Here is a 20,891-nt window from a genome sequence, read left to right as displayed (position 1 = left end):
ATTTAATCCTGTGAGCCCTTCTGGTGGGTTGGTCTTGAGAACCCTAAACACAAGGGCTATCTCCCATTTCATACATTTGCATATTCAGAATGTCTTAAGGATTTCTGCAGAGTCTAGGGAAATTTAGCCCCATTCTTTTCTGTAACGGGAGGGGTTTTATTATTATTATTATTTTTATCCTAAGTCCTGTTAGGCATCTCAGTCTTTTGTTCTGGATGCTATACTGCTCACACATTTTGCCCTGCTGTACCTCAGTTTTATTCTACCTGACACTCAGAATCCTTGTCTCTGCCCTCTAGTTCCCAGTTACCATCTCAGGCTCTACCTGTCATGTTAACTCACATGGACCCATTTCCCTAGTTTCTTGACCTTGAGTTATTTAATAGCTGCTTAGTCTTGATTTTCAGTGTTCTGCCTGCACACATATACCCAGAATTGCGTGGGAGAATGCTTTCACCTCTTGTTCTTAACCATTGAGGCACTCAGTGTCTTCATCAGCATTTCTGACCTCCATGTAAAGGGAATAAATCAGGCAAAATCCACTATTGAAGGTCTGTTCTTTCTGTGGACCTGTTGCTACTTTCATGCTCCTTATTTATATATATAAAGCTGAAAAGAATTTAAAATCAGTATATGAAAGAGCAGGTTAGATGAGCTGTGCACATGTTTTTATTACTGAGAATACCTACAGAGTTAAAAATTCGTATGCAACTCTATTGTTCTATTTGGTAACTTAAAAAAAATATAAGGAAATGTCCGAATGTTTCATGGTTTCCTTTGAAAAGTCTATTCTGGAAAAAAGTGTTTTAAAAGCATTCATTTGTTTTAGCTTCTGGGTGCTGGAGAATATGGTTTTCTCTTTCTTTCTTTTCTTTTTTTTTTTTTTTTTTTCCGGTATTACACTCTGGGAACCCTTTTATTGGAAGAAAGTAAAAAGTACCATCCAAGTGATATGGATATACTACTAAAACTGAACCATTTGAAGCAAAAATTCTGCTTCGGTGAGTGGGTAGGGAAGAAAAGAACTCATTGCCTGGCATGCAATCTGGTCATAGATGCCAAGAAAATGATCTTGTGCAAACTGATTTTATCATTTAGACAGGCAAGACTCAGTACCCAAGAGTGGTGCAGGGCAGTTGTAATTTTGGCAGTCATCAGCATCTGAGGTAAGTGATGCGTGAAACCTGCAGATATCTTTCTGCATTTATGTCATTCATTTGTGTGAGACACGCTTCACCGTAAGTTGCCATATTTAGAAGATGGTCAGTTTTGCGACAGTTTTCCTGGAGGTGATTCCAAATGATTCTTGACATGATTATCCTCAGAACAAAAACAGTAAATCAACCATTTCTTCCTTATTTTCTCAAACAGGGATAAAGAAGAAATAACCTTTAGTTGACCCACCGGTTACATTTCTCCATTTTCAGTGTTCATTGAGCCATTGGATATCAATGCGAATACAGAGCAGTACATACATGACACTTGCACTTCTCTGTTTAACACCTTAGAGTTTACTTGCAGTCCTTCTACCAAGCCTAGAATCAGTATTTTTAAGGCAAGAATCATTTTTTTGTATGTTACATAATAATAAAGTTATTTAAAGGTCTAGGGAGAGAGTTGTTAGAATAAAACACATAGATGATGGAGATCTGGAAATACATCTCGACCATTTCCATTCAGTCTTACAGAAATCATTATTAGTAAATCTTTTCTGCAAGGTTGCATTTTCTAGGCATATAACCTTGATGTATTATATGCTCTGATTGGGCTGAATTTTCTGATCACAAGAGAAGAACCTAGTGTTGAGAAACTTAACAATAGAGACAATATCCAGGCATTAGGCAAGTGAAGCCTAATGTGTGTCCATGCAGGGTATAGGTATTAGTACGTATTCGGGGCAAGACTCCCAGGGCAGTAAGTTGAATAACCTGGCTGAATTTAGAAGTAGAGACCATGGCAGACTCTCAGTTCAATATAAGGTGGGGATAACAGCAATGGGAAAGAAAAGTTGCACTTTATGAGCACACGTGTCTACTCACTAAGGAGACTAGAGGAGCAAAGTTGTCATAGCTGGGCTCCCGGATTGCAGTGAAGGATCGTTAATTAATTATGCTGAACTCTAGAGCATGAGGGCATTCATGCTGTTGATATCTGCCTTGTTATAGTCAGGATAGACTAAACAGCTAGAAAATTGAAGCTTTAGTGCTCACCATTGCTCCGTCTGTGAGGGTGCACCCTTCTATAAAACGAAGAAATTGTGACTTAAAGAAGTAACTCGGGGCGGAGCAAGATGGCCGAATAGGAACAGCTCCAGTCTCCAACTCCCAGCGCGAGCGACACAGAAGACCGGCGATTTCTGCATTTTCAACTGAGGTACTGGGTTCATCTCACTGGGGAGTGCCAGACGATCGGTGCTGGTCAGCTGCTGCAGCCCGACCAGCGAGAGCTGAAGCAGGGCGAGGCATTGCCTCACCTGGAAAGCGCAAGGGGGAAGGGAATCCCTTTTCCTAGCCAGGGGAACTGAGACACACAACACCTGGAAAAATCGGGTAACTCCCACCCCAATACTGCGCTTTAAGCAGACAGGCACACCAGGAGATCATATCCCACACCTGGCCGGGAGTGTCCCACACCCACGGAGCCTCCCTCATTGCTAGCACAGCAGTCTGTGATCTACCGGCAAGGCAGCAGCGAGGCTGGGGGAGGGGCGCCCGCCATTGCTGAGGCTTAAGTAGGTAAACAAAGCTGCTGGGAAGCTTGAACTGGGTGGAGCTCACAGCAGCTCAAGGAAACCTGCCTGTCTCTGTAGACTCCACCTCTGGGGACAGGGCACAGTAAATAATAACAAACGCAGCAGCTCTGCAGACGCAAACGACTCTGTCTGACAGCTTTGAAGAGAGCAGTGGATCTCCCAACACGGAGGTTGAGATCTGAGAAGGGACAGACTCCCTGCTCAAGTGGGTCCCTGACCCCTGAGTAGCCTAACTGGGAGACATCCCCCACTAGGGGCAGTCTGACACCCCACACCTCACAGGGTGGAGTACACCCCTGAGAGGAAGATTCCAAAGCAAGAATCAGACAGGTACACTCGCTGTTCAGAAATATTCTATCTTCTGCAGCCTCTGCTGCTGATACCCAGGCAAACAGGGTCTGGAGTGGACCTCAAGCAATCTCCTACAGCTACAACCTACAGCTGAGGATCCTGACTGTTAGAAGGAAAGCTATCAAACAGGAAGGACACCTACACCAAAACCCCATCAGTACATCACCATCATCAAAGACCAGAGGCAGATAAAACCACAAAGATGGGGAAAAAGCAGGGCAGAAAAGCTGGAAATTCAAAAAATAAGAGCGCATCTCCCCCGGCAAAGGAGCGCAGCTCATCGCCAGCAACGGATCAAAGCTGGACGGAGAATGACTTCGACGAGATGAGAGAAGAAGGCTTCAGTCCATCAAATTTCTCAGAGCTAAAGGAGGAATTACGTACCCAGCGCAAAGAAACTAAAAGTCTTGAAAAAAAAGTGGAAGAATTGATGGCTAGAGTAATTAATGCAGAGAAGCTCACAAACGAAATGAAAGAGACGAAAACCATGGCACGAGAAATACGTGACAAATGCACAAGCTTCAGTAACCGTCTCGATCAACTGGAAGAAAGAATGTCAGCGATGGAGGATTAAATGAATGAAATGAAGCGAGAAGAGAAACCAAAAGAAAAAAGAAGAAAAAGAAATGAACAAAGCCTGCAAGAAGTAAGGGATTATGTAAAAAGACCAAATCTACGTCTGATTGGGGTGCCTGAAAGTGAGGGGGAAAATGGAACCAAGTTGGAAAACACTCTTCAGGATATCATCCAGGAGAACTTCCCCAACCTAGTAGGGCAGGCCAACATTCAAATCCAGGAAATACAGAGAACGCCACAAAGATACTCCTCGAGAAGAGCAACTCCAAGACACATAATTGCCAGATTCACCAAAGTTGAAATGAAGGAAAAAATCTTAAGGGCAGCCAGAGAGAAAGGTCGGGTTACCCACAAAGGGAAGCCCATCAGACTAACAGCAGATCTCTCGGCAGAAACTCTTCAAGCCAGAAGAGAGTGGGGGCCAATATTCAACATTCTTAAAGAAAAGAATTTTAAACCCAGAATTTTATATCCAGCCAAACTAAGTTTCATAAGTGAAGGAGAAATAAAATCCTTTACAGAGAAGCAAATGCTTAGAGATTTTGTCACCACTAGGCCTGCCTTACAAGAGACCCTGAAGGAAGCACTAAACATGGAAAGGAACAACCGGTACCAGCCATTGCAAAAACATGCCAAAATGTAAAGACCATCAAGGCTAGGAAGAAACTGCATCAACTAACGAGCAAAATAACCAGTTAATATCATAATGGCAGGATCAAGTTCACACATAACAATCTTAACCTTAAATGTAAATGGACTAAATGCTCCAATTAAAAGACACAGACTGGCAAACTGGATAAAGAGTCAAGACCCATCAGTCTGCTGTATTCAGGAGACCCATCTCACACGCAGAGACATACATAGGCTCAAAATAAAGGGATGGAGGAAGATTTACCAAGCAAATGGAGAACAAAAAAAAGCGGGGGTTGCAATACTAGTCTCTGATAAAACAGACTTTAAACCATCAAAGATCAAAAGAGACAAAGAAGGCCATTACATAATGGTAAAGGGATCAATTCAACAGGAAGAGCTAACTATCCTAAATATATATGCACCCAATACAGGAGCACCCAGATTCATAAAGCAAGTCCTTAGAGACTTACAAAGAGACTTAGACTCCCATACAATCATAATGGGAGACTTCAACACTCCACTGTCAACATTAGACAGATCAACGAGACAGAAAGTTAACAAGGATATCCAGGAATTGAACTCATCTCTGCAGCAAGCAGACCTAATAGACATCTATAGAACTCTCCACCCCAAATCAACAGAATATACATTCTTCTCAGCACCACATCGTACTTACTCCAAAATTGACCACGTAATTGGAAGTAAAGCACTCCTCAGCAAATGTACAAGAACAGAAATTATAACAAACTGTCTCTCAGACCACAGTGCAATCAAATTAGAACTCAGGACTAAGAAACTCAATCAAAACCGCTCAACTACATGGAAACTGAACAACCTGCTCCTGAATGACTACTGGGTACATAACGAAATGAAGGCAGAAATAAAGATGTTCTTTGAAACCAATGAGAACAAAGATACAACATACCAGAATCTCTGGGACACATTTAAAGCAGTGTGTAGAGGGAAATTTATAGCACTAAATGCCCACAAGAGAAAGCAGGAAAGATCTAAAATTGACACTCTAACATCGCAATTAAAAGAACTAGAGAAGCAAGAGCAAACACATTCGAAAGCTAGCAGAAGGCAAGAAATAACTAAGATCAGAGCAGAACTGAAGGAGATAGAGACACAAAAAACCCTCCAAAAAATCAATGAATCCAGGAGTTGGTTTTTTGAAAAGATCAACAAAATTGACAGACCACTAGCAAGACTAATAAAGAAGAAAAGAGAGAAGAATCAAATGGACGCAATTAAAAATGATAAAGGGGATATCACCACCGACCCCACAGAAATACAAACTACCATCAGAGAATACTATAAACACCTCTACGCAAATAAACTGGAAAATCTAGAAGAAATGGATAATTTCCTGGACACTTACACTCTTCCAAGACTAAACCAGGAAGAAGTTGAATCCCTGAATAGACCAATAGTAGGCTCTGAAATTGAGGCAGTAATTAATAGCCTACCAACCAAAAAAAGTCCAGGACCAGATGGATTCACAGCTGAATTCTACCAGAGGTACAAGGAGGAGCTGGTACCATTCCTTCTGAAACTATTCCAATCAATAGAAAAAGAGGGAATCCTCCCTAACTCATTTTATGAGGCCAACATCATCCTGATACCAAAGCCTGGCAGAGACACAACAAAAAAAGAGAATTTTAGACCAATATCCCTGATGAACATCGATGCAAAAATCCTCAATAAAATACTGGCAAACCGGATTCAGCAGCACATCAAAAAGCTTATCCACCATGATCAAGTGGGCTTCATCCCTGGGATGCAAGGCTGGTTCAACATTCGCAAATCAATAAACATAATCCAGCATATAAACAGAACCAAAGACAAGAACCACATCATTATCTCAATAGATGCAGAAAAGGCTTTTGACAAAATTCAACAGCCCTTCATGCTAAAAACGCTCAATAAATTCGGTATTGATGGAACGTACCTCAAAATCATAAGAGCTATTTATGACAAACCCACAGCCAATATCATACTGAATGGGCAAAAACTGGAAAAATTCCCTTTGAAAACTGGCACAAGACAGGGATGCCCTCTCTCACCACTCCTATTCAACATAGTGTTGGAAGTTCTGGCTAGGGCAATCAGGCAAGAGAAAGAAATCAAGGGGATTCAGTTAGGAAAAGAAGAAGTCAAATTGTCCCTGTTTGCAGACGACATGATTGTATATTTAGAAAACCCCATTGTCTCAGCCCAAAATCTCCTTAAGCTGATCAGCAACTTCAGCAAAGTCTCAGGATACAAAATTAATGTGCAAAAATCACAAGCATTCTTATACACCAGTGACAGTCAAACAGAGAGCCAAATCAGGAATGAACTTCCATTCACAATTGCTTCAAAGAGAATAAAATACCTAGGAATCCAACTTACAAGGGATGTAAAGGAGCTCTTCAAGGAGAACTACAAACCACTGCTCAGTGAAATCAAAGAGGACACAAACAAATGGAAGAACATACCATGCTCATGGATAGGAAGAATCAATATCGTGAAAATGGCCATACTGCCCAAGGTAATTTATAGATTCAATGCCATCCCCATCAAGCTACCAATGAGCTTCTTCACAGAATTGGAAAAAACTGCTTTAAAGTTCATATGGAACCAAAAAAGAGCCCGCATCTCCAAGACAATCCTAAGTCAAAAGAACAAAGCTGGAGGCATCACGCTACCTGACTTCAAACTATACTACAAGGCTACAGTAACCAAAACAGCATGGTACTGGTACCAAAACAGAGATATAGACCAATGGAACAGAACAGAGTCCTCAGAAATAATACCACACATCTACAGCCATCTGATCTTTGACAAACCTGAGAGAAACAAGAAATGGGGAAAGGATTCCCTATTTAATAAATGGTGCTGGGAAAACTGGCTAGCCATAAGTAGAAAGCTGAAACTGGATCCTTTCCTTACTCCTTATACGAAAATTAATTCAAGATGGATTAGAGACTTAAATGTTAGACCTAATACCATAAAAATCCTAGAGGAAAACCTAGGTAGTACCATTCAGGACATAGGCATGGGCAAAGTCTTCATGTCTAAAACACCAAAAGCAACGGCAGCAAAAGCCAAAATTGACAAATGGGATCTCATCAAACTAAAGAGCTTCTGCACAGCAAAAGAAACTACCATCAGAGTGAACAGGCAACCTACAGAATGGGAGAAAATTTTTGCAATCTACTCATCTGACAAAGGGCTAATATCCAGAACCTACAAAGAACTCAAACAAATTTACAAGAAAAAAACAAACAACCCCATCCAAAAGTGGGCAAAGGATATGAACAGACATTTCTCAAAAGAAGACATTCATACAGCCAACAGACACATGAAAAAATGCTCATCATCACTGGCCATCAGAGAAATGCAAATCAAAACCACAATGAGATACCATCTCACACCAATTAGAATGGCGATCATTAAAAAGTCAGGAAACAACAGGTGCTGGAGAGGATGTGGAGAAATAGGAACACTTTTACACTGTTGGTGGGATTGTAAACTAGTTCAACCATTATGGAAAACAGTATGGCGATTCCTCAAGGATCTAGAACTAGATGTACCATATGACCCAGCCATCCCATTACTGGGTATATACCCAAAGGATTATAAATTATGCTGCTATAAGGACACATGCACACGTATGTTTATTGCAGCACTATTCACAATAGCAAAGACTTGGAATCAACCCAAATGTCCATCAGTGACAGATTGGATTAAGAAAATGTGGCACATATACACCATGGAATACTATGCAGCCATAAAAAAGGATGAGTTTGTGTCCTTTGTAGGGACATGGATGCAGCTGGAAACCATCATTCTTAGCAAACTATCACAAGAACAGAAAACCAAACACCGCATGTTCTCACTCGTAGGTGGGAACTGAACAATGAGATCACTTGGACTCGGGAAGGGGAACATCACACACCGGGGCCTATCATGGGGAGGGGGGAGGGGGGAGGGATTGCATTGGGAGTTATACCTGATGTAAATGACAAGTTGATGGGTGCAGCACACCAACATGGCACAAGTATACATATGTAGCAAACCTGCACGTTGTGCACATGTACCCTACAACTTGAAGTTTAATAATAATAAATAAATTTAAAAAAAAAAAAAATTGAAGCTTTAGTTAGAGGGAGAAGTCAGGAAGTCATAGATCGTAACCATCAGAAGCTGGGAAACAGAGGACCGGGGGGAGATGATATCGGGGTGGGAGGGCAGAGATTAAATGCCTACTTTTTTTCCATTTTAAGACAAAGTATCCATGATTAGGTGAGGTGAGTGGATTAAATCTCAAAAATTTTGAAAATAGGGATATTTATACATCTAAAAAGTACTCATACAAATAAAAAGATGAGTTGCTTTTAACCCTCCCAATTATTCTGTGAACTTTTATCAAATTTTAAAAATGTATTTTTGATCGTGTGTGTGTAAATTTTTAGTTACTCTATAATTCAATGAGTAACATCTAAATGCAAATGATAATTTAAAATGTTTTAAATTCAGATAATTTCCTATTATTGAACCATTCCAACGATTCATTCCGTATAACATAGAGCAGCTTGTAGTATAACCTTTGGCCCACTGATTAAATGCATTCTTTTTCTGCTTGCATTATATAAACTATCTGTCATAATACCTGGAATAGTGTAGGAACTCAATAAATGATACCTAATTAGTATCACCGTTGCTAAAAGTAAAAAAAAAAAAATTCTAAACAAAGTTTTTGAAAGTAAAGACATATATTTTACCAATGATCAATGCCATGGTTATACTTTTTTTCCCAAGCACCTTATGTAGTAATTAATCACATTTAGACAGAATGGAGAACTGAGATAAATAATGCAGTCATGCATTGGTTAACAACAAAGATATATTAGGACAACTGCATCATCAGGCAATTCCATCATTGTGTAAACATGATAGAGGGTTCTTGCAGAAACCTGGATGCATAGCCTAACATATCTAGCCTATGTGGTTGGCCTGTTGCTCCTAGGTTGCAAACCTGTACAGCATGTGACTGTACTCAATATTGTAGGCAACGCTAACACAATGGTAAGTATCTGTGTATCTACATATCTAAACATAGAAAAGGTACAGTAAGAATACAGTATTATATATGTTATCCTATATATTACATATATGCAGTCTGTCCTTGACTGAAACATTTGTGGCGTATGACTGTAATTAAAACTTAATGTCCTAGGTATATAAACAAACAGTATATGAGACAGAAAAGACATCGGAAGTACACCTCCACATGGAATGTAATGACCTTAGAGATTACCTGTAGATATAAACATATTATTTAAATTATTTCCTATTACCTGAAGTTTAAAAAAATGACAGGTTTTGGGGCTTTGGGAAGAGGGTATAAAAAGGAAAACTTATCAAGAAACATGCCCTCAGGAAGAAAACTGTGTGCTTAAAAGCTAGACGTGAATGGGATTGCCATCTGCAGATGAGAAGGCAAGACCTCCAGTGTTTGGGAAGACATCACTTCAATATTGTAATGTAACAGAAGAGACTGAGAACAACCCTAGTCACATTTATGTAGTCATCACTCCTATGATATCTGAGTGAAAGCAACAGCACAACCACCTATGCTGCAGCTGTTGACTGTCACCTGGGCACTCAGCTCTGCAGTCCTTCCTTTACCAAGCTATAGCTCTAAGTAGTCCAGTATTCAACTTTGAGGTCAAATTTGAGGTCACACAAAAACTATAAAATAGATCTTGATGTAGTTGAAATAATGAGTAGTATATGACAAAATCCTGCCGATTAAAGGAGAAAATGACTCCCCAAGCTGTCGTTCATTATTTCATGTGGCTTTAATGCTACCTTTAAGGAGAAGTGATCTCTTTGAATGAGCAAGGCTTATTAGTCAAACATGCATATGATAGTCAAACATTTTTATGATAGCTACCATTTACTTACACACCTACTGTGTGCCAAGCATCGTGCTAGCCATTTCGTCTCATTCAGTAGGTATACAATAAAGTACAAAACAAATCTAGACCCAAAGGGCATGGCTCACAGCCTAGCAGAGGAGATAAACTTCAAGCAAGTAACAAATGATTCAAAATTATAATAAAGGCTATAAAGGAAAAGAAGAGGTTACTAAGATAAATTATAACAGAGATTGAGTGTGTAGGGCACCTATAGGAATTTCATTAAGATGCTTTCAGCTACAAGGAAAAGAAACTCTGAACCAAAGTGGCCTGCGCAATAAAGAAGTTTCTTCTCTCGGCAGCTCATAGAGAGCTAGAGCAGGTTTTGCAGTTGGTGGTTTCAGCGGCTAAACCATATTATCAGGTGCCTGGGTGGTTGTGCTGGCTCTGCTGCGCACAGTATCAATTTCCTTTTAAGCCTGACTCTTTTTATGGTTATAAGAAGTCTAAAAAAAATTGGGTGTTTGTTTTTCTCTCACTTAAAGAGTTGCAACTAGGATTTCTTGTCTTCTTGTTCATGTCCAGCAGGAGAGGGAAAGAGGAGTATGCTAGGACTAAGTCCTTCCCTTCGGGTGGCAGAAGGACTGCTAGTTGTGCACTGAGATCCATGATCCTAAGTTTTTAGTGGGGCACAGAGCCACCGGGAGCAAAGATTACATTTCCCAGCTTTCCTAAGAACTAGGTGTGGCCTTTTGACTCTTTTGGTAATAGAGGTAAGTGGAAGTGATTTCTGGGCTATATTCTTACAAGGAAGGGGTGTACCCTTCCCTGTCCCTTCTTGCTTCCTGCTGCTGCAACGTGAATATGATCTGAAGATCTACAGCCACATGTGAAGATAACAAGGCAATATGGACCCTGAGTGCTTGACAGCTATAACACCATCCCGACCCCTGGCTATCTCCTTTTAAATGAGGGAGAGAAATGAATTTCTGTTTCATTCAAACCACTAATTAGGAGAGTTTTCTGCCATGTGAAGCTCCAAACTAATATATTTTCCTTAAGTCATTGCCCAGACAAGGCTGGGTGCAGTGGATCACACCTGTAATCTCAGTGCTTTCGGAGGCTGAAGCAGGCGGATCACTTGAGCCCACAAGTTTGAGGCTGCAGTGAGCTATGATGGCACCACTGTACGCCAACCTGAGCAACAGAGCGAGACCCTGTCTCTAAAAACTAAAGTTGTTGGTAGACAGAGGAATGCCACAGCTGACCGACTTCTTCCTGTCCGTATTCTTCGCTGGACTAAGGTTGTAGTTACAGAGTTTCTAAGTGATGGAAGTTGTGTGAGGGATGGCTGGACAAAATCCAGGTACCACTGAGAAAAAAGTAGGGAAGGGTTGCTGTGTAACTGGCCTACAGAGTGTGACCACTACAGAGATTATTAGTTAACCAGGCAAAGAGAGAAGAGCTGAACAAGATAGACTGAAAGTGTGTATTGGGTCCCTGAGCAGGAATGAGCTTAGAGGTGGATATGTTCAAAGAACTGAAAGAAAGTAGGATCAATGAATGGGGAAAATTTAACAAGATGTGGTAAGATGATACAGGGCCTTCATTTACCGCCAAGGTAACTGTATATACATGTTTGCCCAGAACTGTCCTAGTTTAACCATATTTTCCTGGAAAAATTGTAATAGCACACTCCCTTTCACTTCAAAAAATGTCCTGGATTGGTTAATAAATTATAGCATCATACCACAAAGATAGTCCCTGTTAAGGAATTTGAACTGTATTCTGAATACCGTGGGAAGTAGTCTTTGTCCTTAGTTTGTATTAGTGTGGAAAGCGGATATCTTATTGTCTCAAACTTTATCATCTAGCTACTCTCTCGTTTCTTTCCCTAGGTGAACCTTAGAAAGTTCTTCCTGAATTGGGTCCAAAGGTTATCTAGCCTCAAAAGAACAGATAAAAGCCTATTTCTGCCTTCTCTGAGTCACATGATGTTCTCTACAAGATGGCTTCTCTCTGCCTGAATTTCTCATCCAGCAATCCAATTAGGCTGTAAGCAATCTTGCTATGTTGTTATAAACTATGCTCTGTGTATTAAATATTCTTGCTTATGGCACTTCTTTTCAAGTCTTTTCTAACTTATTTTGACTGATCTTGTAGCCATCCAGTCTGCTGAAAATCTGCCAGCTGCTTTGTGACCTTGAGCAAGTTTCTGAACCTTTCCTGGGCCTCTTTTCTTATTTGTAAAGTTGAGCTACCATGGACTGAGTGGCTTAAACAACAGAAATTAATTTGCCATATTTCTGGAAGTCCAAGATCAAGATGCCCTCAGAACTGGTTTCTAGTGAGGCTTCTCTTCCTGGTTTGTGGAGGGCTGCCTTCTCACTGAATCCTCAGAGGGCCTTTTCTCCATGTGCACTCAGGGAGAGAGAGGCCTCTTATGTCTCTTCCTTGTCTTATGAGGACACCAGTCATACTAGATTAAGACTCACTCTTGCTGGGCGTGGTGGCTCACGCCAATAATCCCAGGACTTTGGGAGGCTGAGGCAGGCAGATCACGAGGTCAGGAGTTCGAGACCAGCCAGTTGGAGACCAGCCTGGCTAACATGGTGAAACCCCATCTCGACTAAAAATACAAAAATTAGCTGGGCATGGTGGCGTGTGCCTGTAGTCCCAGCCACTCGGGAGGCTGAGGCAGGAGAATTGCTTGAACCCAGGAGGTGGAGTCAGCCGAGATCATACCACTGCATTCTAGCCTGGGTGACAGAGTGAGACTCCATCTCAGAAAAAAGAAAAAGAAAAAAAAAGACTCACTTTTGTGACTCACTTAACCTATACTACCTTTTTATAGGCCATACGCCAAATACAATCACACTGAGGGTTAGAGCTTTAACATGAACTGGGGGGAGTGGGGACACAGTTCAGTTGATAACAGAGTATTATGAGTAATAAATGAGAAACTGCATGAAAAGCACTTTTAGAGTTTTATATTCTTTATTTCTATATATAAGATACTCATTGGAGAATTAAAATAGCATCTAACTATATTACAAGTGCAGCTACTATTTAAAACCTAAAGATGATGAATAAGATGAATATAATTTATAATAAAATAGCAAAATTGCATATATCTTAACTGTCTACAAGAAAAAAAAAAAAACTTGCAATATGAGTTGGTTGCTTTATTATGCCAGAGTGTAGGGGGATATTACTTTATACAAAATGACTCGGAAGGAAACAGTATCTTTGACACAAGGAATACTAAGTATATTTGAAAGAATAATCTAATACAATAATGTGTGATTATGGTCATTATCTGTTAATTCAGAAAAGAAAAATAACTTAATTTTTAGTACCTTCACCACAGCCGACACAGTTATGATCTACTCAGTCTTGCTATTTTATCATAAACTAGATTCATCTTATACATCGTCTCTAGGTTGTAAATAGTAACAACATGAGCAACAGCTCCTGGACCTAACATGCAGAACTAGGTGGCACTCCATCATGTTTAATCACAACTCCTGATTTTCTTGAAACCTAAGAATTTCACAGAAAAGAACTTGAATCTTGCCCATAATTGTGGTTTATAGACAGTAAGAAGGAGAACACAGAAGATGTTGATGAAAGTTATAGCCAGAGAGAACAAGGATCCTGACAGGGCAGAAAATGTCACTTTAAGTGAAGAAGTACTGAGCACAGACACTACCACCACTTCCCACCCTGGCCTGAGACAGGAGAAAGCTATGGATATGGAAAGCCTTTTAAAAAATGACAGAGACAGGTGGGGTACGGTGACTCAAGCCTCTAATCTCTGCACTTTGGGAGGCCAAGATGGGCGAATCACCTGAGGTTAGGAGTTCTAGACCAGTCTGGCCAGCATGGAAACCCCATCTCTACTAAAAAAAAACCACAAAAGTTCACCGGGTGTGGTGGTGCATGCCTGTAATCCCAACTACTTGGAAGGCTGAGGCAGGAGAATTACATGAACCTGGGAGGCAAAGGTTGCAGTCAGCCAGGATTGCACTACTGCACTCCAGCCTGGGCAACCGAGTGAGACACCGTCTCAAAAACAAACAAACAAAACCAGAAACAAAACAAGCCACCACCACCAAAACATCTTTACTAGTGTGAATCCCAAATATCTGAGATGGTCTCAGTTACTTTAAAAAGTTTGTTTTGCCAAGGTTGAGGATGCACACCCGTGAGATAGCCTCAGGAGGTCCTGAGAACATGTGCCCAATGTGGTTGGGGCACAGCTTGGTTTTATACATTTTAGGGAGGCATGAGACATCCACCAATATATATAAGATGTACATTGGTTCAGTCCAGAAAGGAGGAGACAACTGGAAGCAAGGAGGGGACTTGCGGGGCAGAAGTAGGTGAAAGACAAATGGTAGCATTCTTTGGTTTTCTGATAAGCCTTTCCAAAGGAGGCAACCAGATCTGCATCTGTCTCAGTGAGCAGAGGGATGACTGAATAGAGTGGGAGGCAGGTTTGCCCTGAGCAGTTCCCAGCTTGAATTTTCCCTTTAGCTTAGCAATTTTGGGGTTCCAAGATTTTCCTTTCACACTAGCAATTCAAGTATTTCCGTTCCGAGAAAAGGACACGGACTCTCCAGTGGAAATAACATTTTCCTGGTTTTCCCAGTATTCCTATAAGAAGCCCTAGTTTCCTAAGGCAAGGAGATGAGTTTGATATGCAGATAGGGAGTGTTTGCTTTGACTTCTCCTGAAGCATTTTACTCTTCATATACTAGAAGTAGCTCTATTTCTGATTTGAAAAGAAAACACTTTTCCTGTCTTCCTAAGAGCCAAATGGTTACAGCTAGACTGGGTCCCTAAGTAAAGTCCCAAAGTATCAGGAGGACTGGAGCACTATCTTCTAGGTATTTACATAGCAAAAGAGATGAATCCCGAATTTAGGAGATGACTTTAGATTATAAAAGCCAGGATCTGGGTTTATCTGGAAAGACATTTACATTCCCAAAGGTTAGGGTGAGAACCCAGCACTCTTTCAATTCCATTTCTTTTTCCTTTTTTCCTTTTTCTGTCTTTTCTTTCTTTCTTTCTTTCTTTCTTTCTTTCTTTCTTTCTTTCTTTCTTTCTTTCTTTCTTTCTTTCTTTCTTTCTTCTCTCTCTCTCTCTCTCTTCTTTCTTTCTTTCTTTCTTTCTTTTTCCCTTCCTTCCTTCCTTCCTTGCTTCCTTCCTTCCTTCCTTACTTCCTTCCTTTCTTTTTCTTTCTCTTTCTTTCTTTCCTTCTTTCTTTCTTCCTTTTTCTTTCTTTTCTTTTTTCTTTCTTTTCCCCTCCCTCCCTCCTTCCCTCCCTCCCTCCCGTCCTTCCTTCCTTCCTTCCTCTCTTTCTTCTCTCTCTCTCTCTCTTTCTTTCTCTTTTTCAAGTTCTCCCTCTGTCACCCAAGCAGGAATGCAGTGGTGCAATCTTGGCTTACTGCAGCCTCTGCCTCCTGGGCTCAAGCGATCCTCTCATCTCAGCCTCCCAAATATCTAGGACGACAGGCATGTGGCACCATACATGGCTTATTTTTTTAATTTTTTGTAAATATGAGGCCTCACTATATTTCCCAGACTGGTCTTGAAACTCCTGGGCTCAAGTGATCCTGCCACCTCGGCCACCCAAAGTGCTGGGATTATGGGCCTGAGCCACCACGCCCAGCCTCCATCCTATTTCTAAGGAACAAATATTTTGGTTTTGTTCTTCTCTCTCCTCTTAGGAAATGAGTAGGCAGGTCATCTCTCTTAAGTATATAAAAGAAGAAAATCTATAGTTCTCTTTTTCTTACCTGGGGAGTGTCTGACCACTCATGAAGGAGATGTTTCCAGCTGCTTTCATCCCTTTGTTCCAAGGTAAGTTTTGGGGAAATGGCCCAATAATTTATTATTTACTGTAAACTAATTAACAACAGGGCTGTCTTGGATTTAGAATACTCATGTGCACATTCAAGATGAATTAACCAAAATAAATATTAAGAACCCAACATCACCTCTACTCTGCCTTGCCGAGAATCGCACTGAAAGAAAAAGTGTTTTCCTACTTAATGGTGATAGTAGTGAATACAGATGACTAGATCTAGAGGCAGATGTGGCCAGCGCCATAGGGGACAGGTGCAGACATAGAAGATGATCAAAAGGTACCAGAGCAAGAGGGCATCCATGCCACTCTATGGGAGATCTAAGTCACAGAATGGGCGTACCATTAACTAGAGTGTCCCAGACTGGTTCTATAGTATATGGGCTAACAGAGCTTTCAGAGAGAATTACTGACAGTGTTTAAATTATTTTGGGATATCTAGAAGGATGTAAGAAATGGGATGTACGGAGGCCCTTCACTATGCAGATGAGAGCTATTGTTAGGAACTAGCTCTTAGAGGTAATAAACTTACCAGTAATCTATAAAGATGAAACCTAGGGGACCTCTTTTCTTGTTCCTTCTAGCTGAAAAACTATTTACATTTTTATACCAAGTATATGAAGAAAGAAAAAGAGGTAGGATGTTGAAGAAAAATCTCAGAAGGAAAGGGTCAGAAGAGGAAGCTGAACAAATGAGGTAAATGCTAGAATAGCTGGTTTTTACACCTATAGCTTGACAAATAAATGCACTAAACTGAAGTTCTATATAAAGCTCAACAGCTTTGTGGCACAATGAAAAAGAGTAGGCACAGTCAAAGCATATACATTCTTCAATATAAACTTATAGAATATCTGTATGGAATCCTTATTTAGAATCCAGAGAAATACTCCCAGGTAAGAGGTAGTAGAGATAGATGCTTACTTTGTCATTTGTTATATACTATTATTGATCTTTTAAAGTGAAGGTTTGGCTTCTTCATATGTTTACCATTTTGTGAGTCATTTTGCTGCCTACACTCATAATGCATTCTCAGATGTTGACTCAGCCCTGCTATTTTAAGTAGAGCTATTTAGTAGAGACCTGCAAAGAAGAATTATCTGTTAGGGACTGTCATTATTGCCTAAGTAAAAGTAAAATATTTAATGATTGCAAATGATTAAAGGTAACTTTTTAGATAATGTAGTATAAGAATCTGAATGGCCATTTTTATTTGTAGTCTACATTCAGCCCACGCCATGCTTTTGTTCACTCACTGTGTTACGAGAATTAAATAAGATAATGTATTTTTAAGTGATTTGGAAACAAATATATATATGCTAATAGAATTATTATTCCTAAGTGCAATAGTATTAGACTGGGCAAAACAAAAACTAACCATTTTTCCATTAAGCCAACCATGTGAAAGAGTAGGAGTCTGTTGTGTAGGCCACAAAACACTGGTACGACGTTTCCATTGAATTTTTTCTTTAGATCTGATTTAGGGTCGTTAAGCTAGAGGGATTTTGTCTCTATAAAAGATTGCTTTGAGGAAGACTTGTTCACCATCTGTTTTATTGCTGCCTAACACAAAGATTCTTGGTAACAAGGAAGAGAAGCTGTTAAAAGAAAGTTGAACAAAAGCAGGCAAAATCTCTATGACTATTGGAAGGATTCAAATAGAGCCTTGTACTAGAAACTCTAGTAGATACTCTATTCAAAAACTTGCTTTGGAAGATGCCGGTCCACCTAGTTCTGAAAATTCACATGCTAAGAAATTAACTGTAGAAGCAAAGGAAATAGACAACCCTGAACTCCAGCACACTGAACTTGCTGACCATGGATGGTGCCCAGGCACATCCAATGAAAAGATTCCTCATTGTCTCTGATTTATCTTGGAGTGAGTTATTTGGGGACCTTGTGGAATTATTAAAGTATTATCAGTCAGTTTTAGATCTAACATGCTATAAATAAGTCTCTTAAGCAGCAGCAAATAATCAATTGTAGTTTTGTTAAAAATCTTTTTAATATCTGACTTTGCTAAAAGCGGGATAGTTGATTCATTACTGAAAATATTAATGCAGATTTCAATACTCATTTTTCATGAGGAACATTATAAATCAAGCATATACAATTCTTTGGTTCCTACATTTTTCTAAAAATTATTTCAGAGGTTAGTATCTATTATCCAGTGGAAAATGGGATATATTAATGATATTAATAGAACTTAACCATGAGTGAAGATGTTGGAATGGACCAGGTGTGGTGGCTTACGCCTGTAATCCCAGCACTTTGAGAGGCCGAGACAGGCACATCACGAGGTCAGGGGATTGAGACCATCCTGGCCAACATGGTGAAACTTGGTCTCTACTAAAAATATAAAAATTAGCCAGGCGTGGTTGTGCGTGCCTATAATCCCAGCTACTTGGGAGGCTGAGACAGGAGAATTGCTTGAGCTAGGGAGTCAGAGGTTTCAGTGACCCGAGATAGCGGAGTGAGACTCTGTTTAAAAAAAAAAAAATTGGAATATTAATTATGACTGACCTCTGTCATTCATGTCTATTATTTATGAAAGACGTTTTCTCAATGATTTCTCCATGTGGTGATAGTTGCCCACATTGTGCATTGTGCCTCCCCAACACAGAATTGAAAAAACTACATCTCCCAGCACAACTTACTGTTAGAGTACAGACATGTGACTTAGAGTTTATCAATCAGATACAGCTTAATGAGCCTTTGATTTGATCAACTGCTTGGCTAAATAGTGTGGTGACATCCATATTTGCAAGCATGGGTGTTTCTGAGTTTAAGGGTAAGTGAAGTGCTTCCGGAATCACAGCAGAAGCAGTGTAGTTTGGGTGGTCATTGGTGGCAGTAGTTCATTCTAGATTATGGTACAGGCAGCATAAGTTGAAAGTCAGATGAGTTAGCCTCTCCTGCAACGGGTCATTTCTATTATGTGGTCTTTGGAGCTGTTCCTAGGTCAACCTAGGTTTGCCCCACCTGTGCTTTCAGTGATTGGACAACTTCCTAATATTTCTTAATAAATCCTTTTCTGCTTAAAGTAACAGGCTTGGATTCTAATCTCTATAACCAGTAACACTCACTGGCAAAGTATACACAATATGATAGAAATCTGAGTGAAAAATAATTGTTAAGCCAGAGCTTTATTTTATTTTATTTTATTTTATTTTATTTTATTTTATTTAAATCTTAGGTTAGTGCAAACCTACTCTAAAAATAACTCCTAATTTTTCTGGAGCCATTTAATTTCTACTCTCTTTTATTCCACAGTCATTCACAAATGCTGACTTTGTGTAATACCTATTTAAAAATGATTTTTGTGGCCTCAGACTTAACAGTACAAGTCCGTTTTCTGGAATATCAAGCCATTATTGACTTCTGAGACCATGCTAGTGCATCATAAGAACTATGAACCATGTTCTCTTACATTCGTTAATTCGGTTTACAATATTTAAGCTCAGCTTAGCTACAAAGTGCCAGATAGTGACGAATTTGCAATTATTTGTTTTCAAACACCATTGACTATAAAAAACTACAATATATAACATAATCATTTGTGGCCATGGTTTTCAATTCATACTGATTACACATTTGTTTGGGGATAATTTCTAAAATGAACCCAAAATATTATTTCACAAAATGTTAAGCATGGATCTTTTCTCAGTACTTATTCAAGCTTCACAAAGTAGTATTGAATTCAGGTGCCCTACCTTTTTTGCTACTGCACATCTAAAATTTTACTGCACTATCTCTTTGGTGTTATTCTTTGGTCCTTCCTTTCTCTCACTAGCCAATCACCAATTCCACCCCTAAATGTATCTTGTATTTATCCACTTTTCTCAGTTTCTACTCCCATTACACTAGTTCCAGCCATCATCATCTCTCTGGGATTACTGCAACAGCTTCCTAACCAGCCATCTTGATTCTATTCTGCTCTAATTCTACAAATGCCTGGTAAAGTGATCCTCCCTTGCTTTTATGAAAGCCTTTCCATAGCCTCGCATTTAACTTAGTGTAAAATCCCATGTACTAACTGTGGTATTGTAGTTTGGGTTCCTCAAGAAATCTTTGAGAGCTTGATCAGGGCCATGAAAAACAAAGAGGACAGCTGAAGGAAGTCAGCAGGCAGCACCACTAGCAGCTGGGAGAATAAATGCTATAGTTCTGTGGGGAAATCTGGGTGGTACATCACACGATCACCTGTGGCCCAAAACAGTGGGCCCTGCCCACGTCTCAAGCACCTTCCCTCACTCACGCTTCAGGCATACTGACCTTCTGTATGTCAGTTCCTAGGAAACTCAAATCCTCTACTGTCACAGGATCTTTGCACTGTCCTGTGCCTGGAATGCTCTTCCCCAGCCCTTCATTTGGCTGGCACTCTGTCTCTGAGTCTTCAGGTCTCTGCTTAAATATTGCTTCCTCCAAAAATATGTCCTTGCTTCCTTAATCGTGGGTCAGCACTGTTATTTATTACAACACTGCATTTACTTCCTACATGTCAATCATCAGTCGTTGTTTAGCTTTCAAATCATTATTATATGACTTCTTCACAAGGATATAAGGTCCATGAAGAAAGGGATACCTGTTTTACTGACACTTGTCCTTCTGATGTCTAATATAGTGCTAGCACAGAGTTGGTGCTTGATAAGTCTATATTGAATGGGGTAATAAAAATCTTCACCATGCTTTTGCATTATAGAAGTTTAATGATCGTCCAGTTCAGATAGATCAAGTTGATTATGTATTGGTCATACTGTGGCAATTATATAATTAATACTAATACATAACTAACATGAAT

This window comes from Chlorocebus sabaeus, chromosome 7 (genome assembly GCF_047675955.1).
Source record: "Chlorocebus sabaeus isolate Y175 chromosome 7, mChlSab1.0.hap1, whole genome shotgun sequence".
Lineage (NCBI taxonomy): Eukaryota > Metazoa > Chordata > Mammalia > Primates > Cercopithecidae > Chlorocebus > Chlorocebus sabaeus.
The sequence above is the reverse complement of the archived record's forward strand: the minus strand, read 5'-3'. Positions refer to the sequence as shown.